The sequence below is a fragment of the Cervus elaphus genome, chromosome 33 (assembly GCF_910594005.1).
Source record: "Cervus elaphus chromosome 33, mCerEla1.1, whole genome shotgun sequence".
In the NCBI taxonomy this organism is placed as follows: Eukaryota; Metazoa; Chordata; class Mammalia; order Artiodactyla; family Cervidae; genus Cervus; species Cervus elaphus.
This window is the reverse complement of record NC_057847.1, coordinates 75,355,061-75,371,939: the sequence shown is the minus strand read 5'-3', so window position 1 is coordinate 75,371,939 and position 16,879 is coordinate 75,355,061. Positions and strand designations below refer to the sequence as shown.

The window sequence follows — 16,879 nt, the reverse complement described above, 5'->3', positions numbered from 1 at the left end:
GGTCCATGAATCAAGGCAAATTGGAAGTGGTCAAACAGGAGATGGCAAGAGTGAATGTTGACATTCTAGGAATCAGCAAACTAAAATGGACTGGAATGGGTGAATTTAACTCAGATGACCAGTATATCTACTACTCTGGGCAGGAATCCCTTAGAAGAAATGAAGTAGTCATCACATCAACAAAAGAATCTGAAATGCAGTACTTGGATGCAATCTGAAAAATGACAGAATGATCTCTGTTCATTTCCAAGGCAAACCATTCAATATCATGGTAATCCAAGCCTATGCCCCAAACAGTAATGCTGAAGAAGCTGAAGTTGAACGGTTCTATGAAGACCTACCAGACCTTTTAGAACTAACACCTAAAAAAGATGTCCTTTTCATTATAGGAGACTGGAATGCAGAAGTAGGAAGTCAAGAAACACCTGGAGTAACAGGCAAATTTGGCCTTGGAGTACGGAATGAAGCAGGGCAAAGGCTAATAGAGTTCTGCCAAGAGAACGCACTGGTCATAGCAAACACGCTCTTCCAACAACACAAGAGAAGACTCTACACATGGACATCACCAGATGGTCAACACCGAAATCAGATTGATTATATTCTTTGCAGCCAAAGATGGAGAAGCTCAATACAGTCAGCAAAAACAAGACCAGGAGCTGACTGTGGCTCAGATCATGAACTCCTCATTGACAAATTCAGACTTAAATTGAAGAAAGTAGGGAAAACCACTAGACAATTCAGGTATGACCTAAATCAAATCCCTTATGATTATACAGTGGAAGTGAGAAATAGATTTAAGGGACTAGATCTGATCAGCAGAGTGCCTGATGAACTATGGACGGAGGTTCGTGACATTGTACAGGAGACAGGGATCAAGACCATCCCCATGGAAAAGAAATGCAAAAAGGTAAAATGGTTGTCTGAGGAGGGCTTACAAATAGCTGTGAAACGAAGAGAAGTGAAAAGCAAAGGAGAAAAGGAAAGATATACCCATATGAATGCAGAGTTCCAAAGAGAGGAGAGATAAGGAGATAAGATAAGGAGAGATAAGAAAGACTTCCTCAGTGATCAATGCAAAGAAACGGAGGAATACAACAGAATGGGAAAGGCTAGAGATCTCTTCAAGAAAATTAGAGATCCCAAGGGAACATTTCATGCAAAAGTGGGCTCAATAAAGGACAGAAATGGTATGGACCTAACAGAAGGAGAAGATACTAAGAAGAGGTGGCAAGAATACACAGAAGAACTGTACAAAAAAGATATTCATGACCCAGATAATCACGATGGTGTGATCACTCACCTAGAACCAGACATCCTGGAATGTGAAGTCAAGTGGGCCTTAGGAAGCATCACTATGAACAAAGCTAGTGGATGTGATGGAATTCCAGTTGAGCTATTTCAAATCCTGAAAGATGATGCTGTGAAAGTGCTGCCCTCAATATGTCAGCAAATTTGGAAAACTCAGCAGTGGCCACAGGACTGGAAAAGGTCCATTTTCATTCCAATCCCAAAGAAAGGCAATGCCAAAGAAAGCTCAAACTACCACACAATTGCAATAATCTCACACACTTGTAAACTAATGCTCAAAATTCTCTAAGCCAGGCTTCATCAATACGTGAACCGAGAAGTTCCAGATGTTCAAGCTGGTTTTAGAAAAGGCAGAGGAACCAGAGATCAAATTGCCAACATCCGCTGGATCTTCGAAAAAGCAAGAAAGTTCCAGAAAAACATCTATTTCTGCTTTATTGACTATGCCAAAGCCTTCGACTGTGTGGATCACAATAAACTGTGGAAAGAGATGGGAATACCAGACCACCTGACCTGCCTCTTGAGAAACCTGTATGCAGGTCAGGAAGCAACAGCTAGAAAAAGACATGGAACAACAGACTGGCTCCAAATAGGAAAAGGAGTACATCAAGGCTGTATATTGTCACCTTGCTTATTTAACTTATATGCAGAGTACATCATGAGAAACGCTGAGCTGGAAGAAGCACAAGCTGGAATCAAGATATATCAATATTAAAATATTGATATATCAAAATTTCATATCATATCAATATCTGAAATATCAATATATCAATATTGAAATATCAATAACCTCAGATATGCAGATAACACCACTCTTATGGCAGAAAGTGAAGAGGATTTAAAAAGCTTCTTGATGGAAGTGAAAGAGGAGAGTGAAAAAGTTGGCTGAAAGCTCAACATTCAGAAAACTAAGATCATGGCATCTGGTCCCATAACTTCATGGGAAATATATGGGGAAACATTGGAAACAGTGTCAGACTTTATTTTTCTGGGCTCCAAAATCACTGTAGATGGTGATTGCAGCCATGAAATTAAAAGACACTTACTCCTTGGAAGGAAAGTTTTGACCAACCTAGATAACATATTAAAAATCAGAGACCTTACTTTGCCAACAAAGTTCCATCTAGTCAAGGCTACGGTTTTTCCAGTGGTCATGTATGGATGTGAGAGTGAATTATAAAGAAAGCCGAGTGCCGAAGAATTGATGCTTTTGAACTGTGGTGTTGGGGAAGACTCTTGAGAATCCCTTGGACTGCAAGGAGATCCAACCAGTCCATCCGGAAGGAGATCAGTCCTGGGTGTTCACTGGAAGGACTGATGCTGAAGCTGAAACTCCAATACTTTGGCCACCTGATGCAAAGAGTTGACTCATTGGAGAAGATCCTGATGCTGGGAGAGATTGGGGGCAGGAGGAGAAGGGGATGACAGAAGATGAGATGGCTGGATGGCATCACCAACTCAATGGGCATGAGTTTGAGTAAACTCTGGGAGTTGGTGATGGACAGGGAGGCCTGGCGTGCTGTGATTCATGGGGTCGCTAAGAGTCAGACACGACTGAGCGACTGAACTGTACTGAATTGAATGCTGATATTCCACTGCATACTATCTTATAGGTCCCATGAGTTATCTTCATTTAAAAAAAATGCTTTTTTCTTTTTTACTGCTGTGTCTGAATTAACTGTATTTTTTTGTCTTCTATCTCACTGCTCTGTTCTTCTCCTTCACACAGTCTGCTTTTGAAACCCTCTGTTTTTCAGCTCAGTTATTTGTCAGCTCTGCAACATGTTTTGTACTTTTTTTATGTTTTCTGTCCTCTGTTGAAGTTCTCACTGTGTTAGTGTCATCTTCTCCCATTTTTTGAGCATCCCTGTGACCATTGCTTTTAATTTTTTATAAAATTTTAATTACTTATCTCTGTATCAAGTTTTTTTTTGAGATTTTTTTTTCTCTTGGAATGTTATCCTGTTCCCTTATTTTGCTTGATTCTCTGTTTTTGTGTCTATATATTAGGCAAAGCAGCTACCTGTCTTATTCTTGAAAGAGTGACCTTGTACAGGAGATAAAATGCCTTGTTCAACCCTGCCCATGTTCGTGTTTGTCTTTAGAGACCTTTGTGAACATCTAAACTCTGTTAGTTCTGATATGCCCCTCTTATTGAGGGTGCACTGAGACCTGTCATTTGACCGTGAAGAGGATGCACGTTAAGCAGCTAGTTTCAGACAATGGAAAGCTGTATATGTACAGTCCTATGGGATTTCAATTGTAATCCCTACTGGCCTCCAGTCCAGGAAATCTGGAGGTGTCTACTGGATGCCACTGATAAAAAACTGTGACACCAAATATATATATATATAAGCTCCTTTCTGGGAGAACTATTTTTAGCTGTAGTAAGGCCACAGGGGTGCACAAGGATGATATCTTACTGCTTACATTCTCTGGAATGCATTCTTCATCTCTGGATGTATGGGAAAGCTGAAGCCTATACCTTAGGCTACAGCTCTAGGCTGCATAAACAGGCCTTTCATTGTCTCATTATTTATTTATTTATTTTACAGGAAAACAGGAGTTATGTTTCAGTCAGCTGTGTGTGATACCCTGGGGATGGAGGCCTGCCAAGCACTGTCTTTCTGATTGTTACAGTCTGGGCAACTGGAGAAAGTCACCCCCTTGGCCACCAAGTAATCCAGGCAATCCAGTGTCTTCTGTGTGGACGGGATGTGCCCGTGCTTTTAGCTAGGCAGCAGGGAGTACAGGGGACAAGGGCATTCACTAGGTCAGAAAGGCTGCAGGAACGTACCTTGACTGTGCACACCTATGAGTTTCAGTAATGCATTGCTGGGTGAGCACTTTCCCTATGCACAAGCGAATTTTGGGCTGGAAGGAGGAAAATGCTATGACCGATCAGTTCCAACAAGGAATTGGGGGGTGTTGCATCTGTGGGTACTCTCCAGCTTTTTAAGGCAGTGGGATAGCATCCCAATCCATTGCCCCTCTATGCTTTAGCAAGGCTGTGAAATGGTGTTACCTCTGAGCTCACTTAGCTCTGCAGTAGGGCAGGTAGAGAGTGAAATAATGCTATCTGCCAGTATCCGTATCCCAGGAGAGTTTCAACTACCCCTTGATCCTCAGCAGATACTTTTGGATGAGTTTCCTTCGACGCTTTACCGTCTGAGCCACCAGGGAAGGCCCACATAGTCTAGAAGCTTTCAAGCTATTTTCTCACTGGATCTCAGAGTAAGTGGGACTGCACGTGAGCCCTTTAAAGAGAGGGTCTCAATTTCTTAAAGTATTTCTGTGTGTGCTTAGTCACTGAATCATGTCCGACTCTTTGTGACCCTGTGGACTATAGCCCGCCAGGTTCCTCTGTCCATGGGCTTCTCCAGGCAAGAATATTGGAATACATTGCCATTTCTTCCTCAAGGGATCTTCCCAACCCAAGGATTGAGCCTGTGTCTCCTGCATTGCAGGCAGATTATCTACTGAGCCATCAAGGAAGCTCTTTGAATTTTAGTTCTGTTGGTTTCCTAAGGCACATATTTTGGGGGTTCATTTCTCCACTACAGATTCCAAGAGCATCAACCCCTCACTCCTCCAGGGGAAGCACCAGACTGGTGAGATCCCTCCATATTTTATATCATGTGTCACCGCACCAGGGGTTCACAGTGAGACTGTCTTTCCTTTGTCTTGATGTGGTCCTTTATCCCTTTCTTGTGAAGAAGCAGTTCATCTATTTTTTTCTGGATCTTTTTCAGAGGTGAATAATTCACATGTAGCTGTAGATCTGGTGTGTCCATGGGAAGAGATGCCTTCAGGATCTTCCTATGCTGCCATCTTGGACCCCTCCACCTAATTTTATTCCTTTCTGTTCTTTTAATATTTGCTTTTCCTGTTTGTATTCGCTCTCTTTTCTTTTAAAATTTAGCTTATTCTTCTATTCCTAGTTCCTTAAGTTGGGAGCTTAGATCATTTATTTAACACTCTTCTTCTTTACTAAGTATTTAATATTATAAATTTCCCTTTAATCACTGCTTCTGCTATTTTCCACATTTTTGTTATATAGAGCTTTCACTTCTATTCAATTTAAAATATTTTATAACTTCCCTTGTTACTTCCTTTTTAACCTTTCAGTGATTTGACATAAATTATTTAATCCCCAAATATTTTAAGCTTATCAAATATAACTTTTGTATTAATGCTATTATATACTATAGTCTAAGAAAAGACTTTGAATAGTCTAAAAGACTTTATAGTCTTTTAGATTCATTAGTGGTTTTCATGGCCCAGAATATGATTTATCTTGGTGAATGTCCCAGGTGTATTTGAAAAGAATTTCTATTTTGATGTCATTGTTTTGCTGTATAAATGACAATTTAGTTCATTTGTTGACATGTTGATTCAATCTCCTATACTTTTATTACTTTTCTATCTACTTGCTCTATTGATTGTGAAAAGAGATGTTGATGTTTCCAACTATAATTGTAGAATTGTTTATTTCTTATTTTAGTTCTATCAGTTTTTCTTTCATTTACTTTGAAACTCTGTTACTAAGTGCTATTTAGGAACCATGACAGTTATTGGAGAATTGATTTTTCATAATTGCTTAATGTCTCTTGTTATCCTTTGTAATAGTCATTGTTCTGAAGCCTACCATTTCTCATATTAATATAGTTATTCCAGACTTCTTTTGATTATTGTTTGCATGGTATGTAGTTTTACATTTTCTTTGACTTTTGGCATAGGTGTAACTTTATGTTACAGCTGAGTTTCTTTTATACAGCTTATAGTTGAGTCTTTTTTATTCTTTACACAATCAGGTAAAATCTGTCTTTAGATCTCTATTTAGATCATTTACTTTCTATGCAGTTATTTATATCAGTTTCTTTAGATCTAACATTTGATTACTCATTTTCTCTTTTTTCTTTCTGTTTTTTTGCCCATTTATTCCCACTTTATTGTTTTTCATTATATAAATAAGTTTTAGCATTTCATTTTTAATTTACATACTAAATTTCTGGTGATATTTCTTTGTATTACTGCTTCATTCTTTGCTTTAGGGATTACAACATACATATGCATAGCCTTTTGCAACAATTTGCTTAATATTTTAGTACTTCACATGAAATTCAGATGTCTTAAAAATATGTAAGACTCCTTACTATTATCACTTTATTTTGTAGTTGTCAAATATATCTATATACATTGAAACCTACTATCAGTGTGGTAACTTTTATTTTTAATACTTATGTGTATATTTACAAATAAAAATAAAAATTACCACATTGACAGTAGGTTTTCATTATACATAGATATAATATTTTGACAACTAAATATTTATGTGTATATTTAGAGACTTTGCAGTGGCTCAGTGGTAAAGAATCTGCTTGCAGTGCAGGAGCCGCAGAAGACTCGGGTTCAATCCTTGGGACAGGAAGATCGCCTAGATGAGAGCATGCCAATCCATTCCAGTATTCTTGCCTATAGAATCCCATGGACAGAGGAGACTTGTGGGCCACTGTCCAAAGGGTTGCAAAGAGCTGGGCATGAGTAAAGAGGCTTAAACACACATGCTCATGTGCATATTTGAAAAAATATACACATAAATATTACTAAAATAATAGCTATATATTTACCCAAGCACTCACCACTCAAGTCATGCAACTCCCTAGTTGAGTTTCACTATTGGAAATGGCACAAGAGGAAAGATAAAAATAAAATATGGATACCCCTTGCCCTCTTTGGAACATGTGGTCTCCTTTTCTTTATTCATGCGGCTAGAAAGATGGGATTTCAATTGGAGATTTAGCTGACAGCATGCTGACTGCTACACAGCCTCATGACTGGAGAGTTCCTTCAAAGTAAAGCTGCAAAAGAAACAAAAAACTGAGACTCCCACCCACATGCAGCTTGGTTCTCGTATTTTTTACTTTTATCTATAAATTACTTGTAAGGGTCCTCAGGTAGTTGATTTTTTGCTTCTTATCCAGTTGCTTAGCAGAAGACACAGGCTAAAGAGGGTATACTTGGCTGAAAGAAACATAATTCCATGTATGTTTCCCAGGATGATAAAAAGAGTTATGATAAAATTAAAACCTACTCATGTCACATGTAAAACAGAGCACATAACAGATTGATTTCATATAAGACTTTGGATTTATGCAGTAAACAAGATACACAAGCTTTATGTAAATTTAAAGAAAAACATAGTATTTAAATTGAAATGTGCTGTGTAAGGAAAAAAGCATTTTTGTGTGTGAATTGCTAGGAACCAGATAAACTGGATATCATGTGAATCTATAGAAAAAGTTTCTCCTTGACCTTTCTGAGTAAATTTTACTGCTATGATGTGTACCACATACTTAGTTATTTTAAAAAAATTATCTTTACTAAAAAATACCGATGAGAAACAAAAGGACATGCTTAAATGGAGTTTTCATGATTTGACATAAACCAATTCTGGCTCTTAAATATTTTATTAATTTGTTTTTTTAATGATGCAAAAAATACATACAGTAAATTACAAAGATCAGAGTTTAGGATTTAAACTTTCAAAGCAAAGATGTACAACAAGCATAAATGCTTATCCATAAAAGAGTGGTTTGACCTCTATAAACCTTGTTTTCATCATCTCTAAAAATGGAATAATAACTTTACTCTTTGTTAAATTTATTTGGCAGGTTATATAAGCAAGCATTTACAGAGTACTTCACCATGCTCCTAGTGCTTGTTGCTCAGTAAATGACTGTTGATGTCGTTATTATATTCCAGTATTATATCAGATACTGGGGAAATGAACCATAATGAAAACACATACCAAGTCTGAAGAAGCAAGTAGAAAAACATACTAGTGAAAAGCTATGTGACCACATTATAATCAAGTTATTGAATTACAACACAATAATTGTAGAAGCTTTAATATAACAAATGCAACTGAATGTGGAGATGGAAGTGAAAGGCCATTTTCTTATGTATGTTATCTCACACTATCTACATGAGGTTTTCCATCAATATGAAAAAGGATTATGTAAAATGTTTAAAAAATGAGATCTCATCAATGTTGGGGTAAGAAAAATCTCTAAGGTATATTATTATGAAGATGCAGAGATACAAATGATTGTATGCTGATTATGCTGCCATTTGAGTAAAATGAAATACACTCATGCACACATATATGATTATTATTGTAATGATACATAGAGAAAAACCACAAGCAGTATTTATCCTGGAGGGCAGATACTGAAGAACTGGGGTACAGTAACAAAATGGAGATTTGCTTTCAACTTAAAGTTTTCAAAATATTTTCCATTACTTTATATTATGTCTATTTAGAATTTTAATAACATAGTTAGGGAAAGCATAATATTGGAAAGTATTTGATGTATTAATAAAATGTATATAGAGTAGTCATTCAATAAAGGCTAATATTTTAAGCACCTAATTAATAGTATCATTTAATTAAAGAGTTCCTTCTAAAAGCCATCAGCTAATTAAATTTTTTATTTATTATTATCATCCTTCCAAAATTCTTGGTGAATTTCCAGAACTTCCTTAGGGTGTCAGAAATATTCATTGATCTGCATACAAACTAAACTATTTATCAAATGTCTTACAGTTTTCCAACATTTCTACCATTCCTTTCATTTTTCCTATAGTTTGCTAAGCTCAGAATGACATTCTCATCTTCCTTTATGACTATTCTATACCTGAGTGAAGCAGGGATTTCTGAGGCTCCAAAATCCAAAGGCTTTACTTCAGTAAACTTTGCTCAGGTAACCATGCATCTCTCCATCTAGGTCACCTGGACTCTGGATTGAGGCCATCGCTTCATCTTTGCTGCTCTAAGACACATATTGGGTCTCTTGGACTTTTCCAATATTTTAGTTTGGCTTCCCCCACATGGCAGCATGGCATGAACCTATTTTATGTATGTGTATTTTCTCACAAATATGCATATATTTTAAAAATATGTATATATAAATTATGTATATGTATGCACATATGTGTATATATATACATATCAGTTCAGTCACTCAGTCGTGTCCGACTCTTTGCAACCCCATGAATCGCAGCACGCCAGGCCTCCCTGTCCATCACCAACTCCCAGAGTTTGCTCAAACTCATGCCCATCGAGTCGGTGATGCCATCCAGCCATCTCATCCTCTGTCGCCCCCTTCTCCTCCTGCCCCCAATCCCTCCCAGCATCAGGGTCTTTTCCGACGAGTCAACTCTTCGCATGAGGTGGCCAAAGTATTGGAGTTTCAGCTTCAGCAACAGTCCTTCCAATGAACACCCAGGACTGATCTCCTTTATATGTATATGTATATGTATATATATATGTATATGTAATACATATATATGTAATGCATATATATAGATATGTAATTTAAACCTAAAGCACATTGGGCCTCCTATAGCACTATTTTAAAGTAAGTTGTTAAACTATAGGAGTTTGTAGCAGACACAGCAGGCTGCCTATTAAATACCCATTTTCTCTTTGTGCTTACTAAGACAGCCCCAGTTCTAATTGGGGTGACATTATGCTTTGCTAAAAATACGCTTTTTACCATCCCATCTGGCTGCTAGGTAACAGCAATGTTGCATAGTTCTGTACAGGGCCACCCCCTCGGTCGTTCAGAGCTCCAAGAGAATGTTTTGTGGGTCTCTCTTTCTATAAACAGGTAGATTAAAAATATATTACAGACTTCCGGTGAGCTGCATTAGACATATTTGTCCTATTTCTCCTGATGAATACAACTGAAAATCCTGTTTATTATATATAAAACAAACACAGAAAGATGCTGAATGGTGAAGAAAAGTAGATAGCCTGTCTAGGAACATGGTAACAGAGGGATGATATAAGGTAGCAAGTTCTTTCAGCTTTCTCTTTGTCTTGTATGTACCAGACTGTGAAGCCAGTCACCCAGAAACGTCAGTGGACACAGCTTTAAGAAAAATAAATAAAAAATAAACAAGAAAAGCCTGCTTTCTCTGTTAAAAGGCCAAGAAAGGGTAGACATGCAGGGCAAAAAGTTTTGGAAACAACCACTCTAGTCCAGTAAAATAGCACATAAAAAAAAAAAAAAAGGAAGGACCCCACTCTCAATTCCATCAGCAAAAGCTGAGCGGAAGCCAAAATCTCACAAGGTGTCCCGAACCCCTGGCCAGGTAATGTCAGCGAAGGCACAGGCACGGGCCCGCCCTCTCCTCACCAAAGATCTTGGAGTGTCTTAATAAGCCCCCTGCTCTCTTCAGGAACTGAGCTGCAGGAGTCAGACTCAGTTGACAGCATAAAGGAAATTTTTGTTTCTGCAGGCTCCAAGAGGCCCACCCTTGGAGAGGAGCCAGGAAGGAAGGTCCAGTGATACAACACAGGCCAACCGAGAGCCAGCGAACCTCGAGGTAGACATTTTCTTTTACACCTGGAAATTGGGACATGCTTTTTTTTTAAACTCTGGACTACAGTGTAGGAAGAGAAGGTGTGTCCCTAAGGGGCTTGAGGCAGGAGTGCATTCGGGGTTCTGTGGAGCAGAGGGCTGAGGCCACGGCCCTGCTCCCCCGAGGACACTCATTCCGGCTGAGGTAGGCGCTGAAAACCAAACCAGTAAAATTCCATCCTGAGAAAACAAGGTCGTGGAGGGTGATGGTGTCAGGCACCCAGCCACAGCAGGGGCATATTTTTGTCTGACTCACCTTCCTCTCGCTCTGGTCTTTTTCTTTTTTTGGATCTTATCTTTGTTCTTTTTTTTAAAAGGAAAACATTAGTTCAGTTCCAAGTCATATGAGTACAAGCAGAGGTGAAGGGGAGCCTTGGTCCATGGCGGGGGCTCCTGCAGGAACCACTCTGGGTCCTTGGAGGGGTTTCTTGCTGAGGCTCCTGTAGGTCTTGACAATCAGAGGGTCAGTCAGGACAGAAACGCAGGGAAGCCCCTGTGTGAGTTCCGCCATGAAAGGAGAAACCTTGCCTTTGACCTGAGAATGGGGGGTTGCTTCCTCCAGAGCCTACCAGACACTGGCTACTGTCCGGAGGGAGCTGGGGGTGGGGGCAGCCAGTGATCCACCCAGGAGGCCAGGACCCACGTCCTAGGGCAGCGGGGGCCTGGGCCCCCCGTGTCATCTCCTCCAGGAGGCTGAACCCTTGAAGCGGCAGCGTGGAGAGCTGGGTCTCCTCACACAGGGGCAGGGCCTTGGGGGAATAGCTGTTCCAGTTCCTTCGTGCCCACGCGTTTCCCGCCTTGGCCCGGCTGGCCCCTCTCTCCCTGTCCTACCCCATTCACTGCCAGGACACCAGGGTCCCTCTGGCTCCAAGGGCCCTAAGTGGGTGAGAGGTGGTTTTCCACATCCTTACACAAGAGGACCCTGGCCCTTTGGCCAAATAAGAGGAAGAGGACACAAAAGGTGAAGCAGGTGACCTCAATGTGGATGCCCATGACAGTGCCCATGGTGGACGCCCAGTTGGGGGCCTCCCCTTCCCAACAGTCACATAGTGGGCCCAGGGATGCCCTTTCAGAGGCTCCCCTCAAAGACACAAAGCAGGCTTGGCATTGCCATCTCCATGCTGGCTGCGGCGAGCAGCTCCACATCGTACACTGCATGGGGTCAAGCTGGCTGAGGCTCTAAGAGAAGACAGGTCCAGGCAGCAGGATGGGGCCTGTGAAGGAGGCCTGGCTTGCTGGGTGGTAAAAACACCTTGAAGACACCCTCTTGCTAGGCCAGCGGGCAACAGGGCTCCCACAGCAGCTACAGGGTGGAGCTGCCCAGGACCCTCACTGAAGTCTTGGTTGCAGGGGAGGGCGCGGTTCGCCTAGAGTGCTGGCCAGGTTGGGAGTGAAAGCAGAGCTGCAACCCCCCCACCCAGGTGTGTAGGAGACACAACAGGAGGCCGCCTGCAGCCCCTGAACCCACAGCAGGGTCAGTGTGGTGCTGGCTTAAGAGGACCTGGCACTGTTCTCGGCCACACACGGGTAAATGGCCTCATCTTCCGGGCGACTCCAGAAATGGTCAGATTGCTGTTGTTATTACTGAGAATGATATGGCCTCTAGGACCCAGCACCTGTCCATTCTTCAACCACATCACGTGAGGGGGCGGCTCAGCCTGGGTTTGGCAGGTGAACATGGCTTTGTCCCAGCCAGCCAGGAGGTGGACTGGGGGTGCTGGGCAAACTCTGCTGGGGCTTGCACCACCAGCCGGCCCCAGGCCCTTCTCCTCACCCAGGTGCCAGGCCTTTTGGCCACGTAGACATAGAGACGCCTGAGCCCTGGACGGTCATGTCCAAGACGATGAAGTCCCCACGCCTGGCACCTGGATGCCCTCCACCCCAAGGGGTGTTCATGCAGGGGACTCCAGGACAACGGGGGCTGTAACACACTCAAGCCCTGCAGCCTGGTGCAGGGTCAGGGTGAGGCTCTCAGGCCCCAGAGGACTGCAGGCTCCTTGCAGGCCCCGGAGCCCAAGCCTGTCACGGTGAAGACCCGCTGTCCTTGGATGGAAGGCCGGTTATCTGCAGCACCCTCTTGGGCAGCAGCGTGTACCTCTCCTCGCTGTGTCATTGGGGACCTTGTTCTTCCCCCAAGTGATGAGGGGTTTGGGGAGCACATGGATTTGGCACTGGAAGCAGGCCACACCGCCCTCCTCACCCCCAGCGGCCTGAGGATACACGTGGAAGTCCGACATGGTTGCAGCCTGGATTCGAGCCTTGCGGCTGACCACCAGCCCAAAGCGGTTCTGAGCCACCTATGTATAGTCGCCCTCATCCGAAGGGCTGCCTCCTCCATCCAGCAGGAAGTGGCGGATCATCAAGGACCTATCGGCCAGCACAGGGGAGTGGGGACCGTCCAGCAGCTCCACCCCGTTCTTCTCCAGGTGATTAGCACTGGAGGAGTCCGCTCCACCTCGCTGCCCAGCATTACAACGGGCTGCCCAGAGACTGCAACATCACCGCTTGTCTCCACAGCACATGCCGGCTCAGCAGAGAGGCCACGACCCTCGCTCGCTGCAGGCGAGAGCGCGACAGCAGCGGCGGCAGCAGGAGCCGGGGCGGCCGCTCGGGGGCGCGGAGCGCGGAGCCGCAGTGGGGCTCGCGGTCTGCTGGACTCGGCGACGCCCAGCTCTGGGGTCTCCCGCAGGCTCACAGTGTTCCGCGGGCCGGTGCCTGGGCTGATCCGAGGGGTTGGGGGCTGGGACCACATGCTTGCCTAGGAGCGCTGGGGGTGCAGGGGGAGCGCGGCCCCTTGCACCCTCTTGCACCCACCCCGGTGATCAGGAATGTATTTTGAAGAAATAAATCTCAAGTATTAATAATTGAGTCCACCAAGACCCCAAGATCAACACCCTAAAATTAATTGCATTTCTATATACTAGCAATAAACTTGCGGAATTCAAAAATAAAAATGCAGTACCATTTACAACTCAAAAGAGAAAAAAAAAGAAACCCAGAGGTTTAAATTTAACAAAACTCATGCATGTAAACTAAAAGGTATAAAATGCTAATGAAGGAAACAAAAAACTGTCTAAATGATGAAATATATTACGCCTCAAAAAGAACCTAAATAACTGGTGAGACATACCATGGATTGAAGGGATTCAACAAAGTAAAGGTATCAATTCTTTGAAAATTATTATACAAGTTTATCCTATCAAAATCTGAGCAAATTTGTTGGTGTTTTTTTTTTAATATATATATAGGACAGTTTATTCTAAAATTTCTATGGAAAGTCAAAGGAACTACAATACCCAATATTCTGGTAAAGTAGATTAACAGAGTTATTCAAGATTTATTATATAGCTTCGGTAGTCAAGATGGGACTCGGAATAGACAGACAGATCTCTTGTGCAGAATACAGAATTCAGAAACAGTTCCACACATTTACAACCAACTGATTTTTGACAAAGGTGAAAAACACATCAACAAATTGTGCTGGAGCAACGCATATTCATACTGAAGAATTATACCTCAGCTTAAACTTCAAAACTTATACAAAAAATTTGTGTGGAATGAATGATAGATTTAAGTGTAAAACTATAAAAGTATAAAACTTAAGAGATAAGATAACCTAGAGAAAATATTCTGGACTCAGGGCTTGTTGAAGAATTCCTAGACATGACATCAAAACCACAGTCCATTAATGAAAAAATAGACATCTGATTTTATCAAAATTAAAAACTTAATCCATTTGAGGTTTAGAACTTGGTGAAGAGTTCATTGATATGACACCAAAACCATAACCTATTAATTAAAAAATAAAATCTAACTTTATCAAAATTACAAACCTAATCCAACTGGAAATGGGAAAAGTCATGAAGGGATATTTTATTGAAGAGGATTTTTAGATGGTAAATAAGCACAAGAAAAGATGTTCAACATCACTAGCCACTAGAAAATGTCAACTTTATACCACAGTGGAATATCACCACACACTTTGTAGAACAACTAAAATCAGCAACAGCGACTAAATATCAAATGCTGGCAAGGTTACAGAGAAACTGGATCTCTTATGCATTGCTAGTGGGAATGTGAAATTATACTACCATTCTGGAAAATAGTTTGACAGTCCCTTAAAAAATAGGTTAAACTTACACCTAACAAGTGACCCAGCAATTATTCGGGCTTCCCTTGTGGCTCAGATGGGAAAGAATCTGCCTGCAGTGTGGGATACCTTGGTTTGATCTCTGGGTTGGGAAGTTCCCCTGGAGAAGAGAATGGCTACCCACTCCAGTATTCTGGCCTGGAGAATTCCATGGACAGAGGTGCCTGGCAGGCTATAGTCCATGAGGTCACAAAGAATCAGACACGACTGAGCAACATTCACTCACTCAGACTCACTGGGCAATTATCTCAGCAAAATGAAATCTTATGTCCACATAAAAACCTACACATGGCTGTTCATAGAAGGCCTATTTGGAGTGGTCAAAACTGGAAACAACTCATGAATTAATGGTTAAACACCTGTGATACTCTGGAATTTCACTTAGAAATAAAATTGATTGAATTACCAACTTGAAAGGATCTCAAAGGCATTGTGTTGAGTGAAAAAAGTCAATCTCAAAATAGTTACACACTACTTAAGTATATTTATATAACATTCTCTAAAAAAATTATAGAGCTGGCAAAGGGATTAGTGATTGCCAAGAGTTGTAAAATGTTGGGGGAGAGGTGTGTATATGAGGATAAAAAGGGAACATGAGAGGGTCACAGATGTAGAGAACAAGCTATGGTTGGCAAACTGGGGAAAGGGAGTTGGGGTGAATCGGGAGATTGGGATTGACATGTACATACTACTATATATAAAATGGGTAACTGGTAAGGACTTGCTGTATAGCGCAGGGAACTATACTCAATACTCTGTAAGGGCCTAAATGGGAAAAGAATCTAGAAAAGAGTAGATATACATATAAGTGATTCACTTTGCTATACCCCTGAAACTAACACAGCATTATAAATCAACTGCTCTCTAATAAAAACTAGTGAAAAAGATAACGAGGAAAAATTTGTGGTGATGGAATGGTTCCGAATCTTGATATAGTGTGGTGGTGATTACATGAACTTATGCATGTAGTAAAAAGACAATGAAACATATAATCCATCAAAGTCAGATCCTTGGATTTGATACCATACTCTAATTGTACAAGATGAAACACTTGGGGAAACATGGATGAAGGGTATGGCACACGTCCCTGTATTATATTTGCAACTTTCTACAAAGCTGTTATTATTTCAAAATAAGAATGCATATTGATATATATTATATACATATGCATATGTATGTATATATGCATGCTATAGGCATAGTATATAGTATGCATAGTATATGCATACTATATGCATGTGCATTATAAACATATAATGTTATAAATAACGCATATTATATAAAGCATGTTATATATAATTGATTTAATGTGCCCATGTAAAGTATACTGATTTACCAATTGATAATATAACAGTGTGAAAAGAGAGGTTGTTACATGTTTTTTATTATCCAATCAGTGTATATGATGATTCTTCATGAATCCCACCCAACGTGAGGTGTGGTAATACATGGCGTCTACTTTCCTTACAAATGTTCCTACTGAAGGACCCTAGTTTACTCTTGAGCTTTTTCCTCTGCTCCTTTTTTATAAAAATAGGAGTTTTCAGGGGAACCTAATACATAGTTTGTGCCTCTCAAATGCTCTGCTTTCAGTATTGACATCACTTGGTTCCCTTCTTGATGTGTGTTGCTTTTCTTTATGATATTAGCTTTTCTTTTTGTTCACTGCTATATTCCCTGGATCTAGAACATATTAAGAAATCACAGTAAAATTTTCAGTGACTGGATGTATAAACATGCATCAACTAAAGAAAGTAAACAAATTTTTTCACAGCTGCCAACAAAGTATAAGATGCTCTATGTTGGGTCTCAGAAGGATATATATGTGTTAAATGAAAACACATGAATGGCTTCACCACCCCTTTTTTCTTTTTTTTTTAAACACTTATTTTAAAGAATTTTTTAATTGAAGTATAGTTGATTTACAATGTTGTGCATTTTTTTAAATTAAATAATCCTTTGATTGATTGATTATTCAGTCCCTGCACAA

General features: G+C 40.9%; 1 pseudogene; it reads right to left on the bottom strand.

Annotated features, from left to right (window-relative positions):
* The window catches only part of LOC122688531, a 53,508-nt pseudogene extending 40,017 nt beyond the window's left edge, over positions 1 to 13,491 (bottom strand).
* Positions 13,492 to 16,879: the final 3,388 nt, after the last annotated feature.